Genomic DNA, 4,462 nt, shown 5'->3' with positions numbered 1-4,462 from the left:
CCTTGCTATGCGTGGGATCACTGGTGGGATTTCCCATGTGATATTTGTATTTATTGAAGGGGAGAATATCGCCTATGCTGTTACACTGTACATCTGGGAAAGAACAGGAATTCCTTTTTATCCTGCAAGAGCTCTGTAACAGCTCGGTTACCAGCGTTTCTTTGTTTGAAATGCCAAATTGGGGTTCTGGATATAAACATTACCATTTTTTATGTTGGAGAAATTCACGATTCTTCTCTTACAGGTAATGGGCTTTGCAGTGATATAAATATTTTGCATAAAAATGTAATCTCACAGTTGCTCTGGTTTGATATTTAATGAAATGTACTTTGTAAGCAAGGCTTCATTGGAACACATTAACTGGTAACGTGAACCGAAGTTGCACAAGGCAATTTCTGTTGAATATGCGGACACACTACTTTTATTACAGTTCCTATCCTGCACAAAACTGTGTGCCTTTCTAGCTTTGATGCAAGACTCTTGCAAATATTAGCCATCACTGGGATTTCACTTACCCCAGAAAATGAATGGTTTTAGCTGTGTTTGAATTGATCAAGAATAGCGTTATCTTTTTCAGACTTGAAACTGTGAATAAATGAGAGCATATTTTTAAATAAAAATTTATTTATTAAATATAAAACCATGAATCGGTCTGGTTTTTATTGGTTATGACTCACGACCCTCATCAGACAAGCAAACTGCTCAACAGAATTAAAACTATTTGAAAGGCAGTGGGGGCTGGAAAAAATCTGGAAAATCAGGCTTAACAAATGAGCGTAGTCTTAATCTCAGCGTGTGAGGACTCTGGTTTTTGGATATACATATTTTTTAAAGACTTTCAAAAATAGAACATTTGGTGTCTTAATATCTTTCTACAAATAAATGTTGTTCTTTATTGTACAATAACAGTATAAAACTATTTAAAGGTAATAACAGTATGCATATGTATTATTTGTTTTTTAATCTCTCTGTACTTACAAGTAGTGAATTAAGTATTTAAGCTGCTTGGTTTGAGGAGGTGATTCTTACTGTCATGAGAGATACGCAATGATGCTTTTATTTTTGTATGGGGCATGTTTTCATCCAGAAAACCCCAGTTTGTAGAAATTTCTATCCTGACAATTTAAATGTGGCTTTACAAGTGCATCCTTAGATCTGTCTTCAGAAGAAACCTGATCTTTCTGATGCAATGCAGAGCACAAATGTACCCGAGAGAAGCAAAAGCAGCTTATGAAAGGATGAAAGGTGACGGGCGGCGTATGGATCTGTTCTGTTGCTTCTGATTTGGAATGACCGATTTGCAAAAGGAAGGCAGAAGGTGGGGATTGGGCTTCTGTGCCTTTTCCTGCCTTCCAGCGGGGGGCTGGCTCCATGCAACACCCCGTACACCCCCTCGCTTTTGGTGAGGTCAGAGCTGCAGAAAACGGAACAGCGGGTTTCTGCAGCAAAATGGCTAAAAGCACTATGCTTGAAACTGTTACCGGGCAGCCTGGCCATTCGGAGAAATATGTTCCCAGCCAAAATCTCTTCTTCACAGCAGAGGAGCTGAGGGGTGACTAAGCAGGACTTCAGCGATCAGTAACGGTGCGTCAGGGGCAGAGAATAGAGAGATGTTCCTGGTTAGAGAACAGTATAGTGATCTGAGTGCTGCTGGCAGATTCCTGATGATAAAGGGAAATTGTAGCCAAAAGGCTCTGATCGGGTTGAGTTTAGCAGGCTGCCTTAACGCGAGAGGTCAGTGCATGCACTGCTGCAGTCTTCATTCAAGGGGAAGGCTCGAAGGTCTGTCCCACAGAAAAGTGTCAGATGGGAGCGTATCTCTGCTCCTCCTGGGGCTGACACAGGTGCCTAAATGGGCTTTCTTAGACATTTTGCTTGCCTGAGCGCATTTTACTGGCACAGATCCATGCTGAAAAGCAGAGCTTTCTCTCTTTTTGAGGTAGCAGGCACAGTTCAGAGAGGAATGGCAAGGTGTGGGGGTTGTAGGGGCAGTAGGTAGCAGTGGGGAGGTTTTTCTGCAATTTCAAAATAAAAAAAAAAAAAAGCTAAAATGAGTGCTGTAAAAAGTAGTCAGAAGAAAACACCATTTACACCTTCCCCAATCCTGCTGATTTCAGACTGTGTGTGCTCTGCAGGCTCTCAGTATTTGGCACGTGACTGGCGGGGAGCTGAGAAGAGCCTCCGTGTAAGCCCCGAGAATCAGTAACAGTCTGTTACTGTGATTTTGGGGGAGATTGTGTAACTTCTTGCTTGCTTTAAAAAAATGCAAGTAATACTTTACAGTACTTCAGTGAGTCGCTCAGGTCTGTACCCTGCCAGATTACTTGCTAATAAAAGTCTGAAGCCCTCTGTGGTTTATGAATGCTGTAGCAGTTGGGCAAGACTCATCCTCTGCAGGAGAACATCTCCTGCTTCTTAATTCTGCAGGCAGATTGGGTATCGCAGGGGCGAAGCTGAGAGTGTGGGCTCTTCCTTCGAGCAGCCTTTGTGTGCAGGGAACAGGCTCACGTGGTGCTCTATAGGCCGAGTGATAGCAGGTAATATAACCAAGGGCCCATTGTACGGAATATTGTATGGATCTTCTAAAATGATGAATCTCCCAGCCTGGGGAGAACCAGGTGGCAACGGTGATGTGGCTGGAAAGGGATAAAAAGCCATTGAACTGCGGCAATTCTACTCCCTTTTCTCATTTTACTGACATATATTACTAAGTACTACCGCGAACCAAAGTACAGAGCTGGTATTTTCAAGCTGGTAGTTTACATTGCCAGACAATGTCTGAATTTCAGATTCAGATATAATACCAGTTGAGTGTTTGTGTGGCCTCCAGATCCAACTCCAAAGCCAGCTCTCCTCACTTAGGTTAACCCCTTCTGTAGCAGATCAAGCCTTCTGAGTTATCTTCGGTTTGCCACAGGTCAAGAAGGAGCACACGATCTGATGTGGCAGATGTAGGGCAACCTGATTTCCTGCTAGAGCACTGTGCGCTCTTGGTTTTCTGTTGTTACATTAAATGTGGTAAGTACGGGTTACTTGGCAACGATGGCTACCGCTTGCTTCTGCTGGCAAGACAGGTAGAAACAGGCCTGAGCTGGTGCGTGTGACAAACAACTCGATGTAACAGAGGCTAGAAAATGAATTTGCCGTATAGTGCAAGGGAGCACAAAGCCCGCAGTTGGCTTCTGCTGCCAGCTCTTGCTCTCCGCCCTTGACCCTGTCTCCCCTCCCTCTCCCCAAGGCACCAGCTCGCACAACTCTTCTCTATGTCAGAGACTAGAGATGCGAGTGGTGCTGCTGCAGGGGACTCGAACAGACTTCCAAATCCTCACCCTGCCATGGATTTGGTTTTGAATGAGGAGATGAACAGTACTGCACACTCCAGGTTGTAATGATGCTGCCCAGCTGCATCTGAATGTTCAACGGTGTAACTTATAATTGTCTTAAAAAAGAAAGAAAAAAATAAAGTGGCAAAGTCAACAATCGCTGCATACTCATTCTCTTCCTTCGCTCCCTGGGGCATGTCTACACAGTCCTGCAGCTACCTCCAGTTACCATAGTGACTCCGGTGTCCTACGGGATCTTCTTCAATGATGAAGTAGTCCTCCCACTGTTCAATGTTATCTTCCAGCCATTAGTGTACTTCTGGGATTCTACTTCATCTCAAGAAATTGATCTGCTTTACAAAGTGAAATGGTCGTCTTATTGTGCCCACTCTGACTGACGAATCCAAATACCCAATTTGAAATTACTTCAGTTTATATTAACATAATTGGGTTGAGATAACTCTCATTCTGGGTATGGCGCATCTTACCTAATTGCAAATGCAGGTCAAATACTCAGAATTAAGCTAATAGAAACTTACAGCAAATGAGGATTTCTCTGTTATTCTATGAACCTCAGCACTATACTAACAACATGAATGACTTTCATGAGGATTATAATTGAGTATATTATGATTTAAATCTTCTAGGAATTTCTTAGCATTAGCGAAGGTAGCATTAGTGCTAAATAGGATTACTTTTTCTCCTTTTACAGATAAACAATTAAAGCATAAACCACATCCAAAACAGACAACTTTAACACCATTATTAACTCTGACAAGCGAGTTTATTTCTCTGTTAATAAATCCTTCTTTACAGGAATAGAAACCAAAAACTAATTTTTGAAGACGCTGCACTGTAGCGATATTGAGTGGCAATAGCTGACCTGCTATTAGCTCCACACAGTGCAACTTCACTGCAAGAACTACCCTAGTCCATTGAGAATCTACAATCATCATTTTTAATATAAATATCTGAAAAACAGAATAATGAACAAGTAAGGTTTACAGCAGAAAATACTTCATTGTAAGTATTCTTTTCTTCTATAAAAGAAAAAGAAGACGTGCGTGTAAAACTGATTATCCAGAGAAATGAAAACCTTACCTCGTGTGCTAGGAGATACCTGAGGTGATACACTGAAC

This window comes from Charadrius vociferus, unplaced genomic scaffold, assembly GCF_000708025.1.
Source record: "Charadrius vociferus isolate BGI_N301 unplaced genomic scaffold, ASM70802v2 scaffold38, whole genome shotgun sequence".
Taxonomy (NCBI): Eukaryota; Metazoa; Chordata; class Aves; order Charadriiformes; family Charadriidae; genus Charadrius; species Charadrius vociferus.
The sequence above is the reverse complement of the archived record's forward strand: the minus strand, read 5'-3'. Positions refer to the sequence as shown.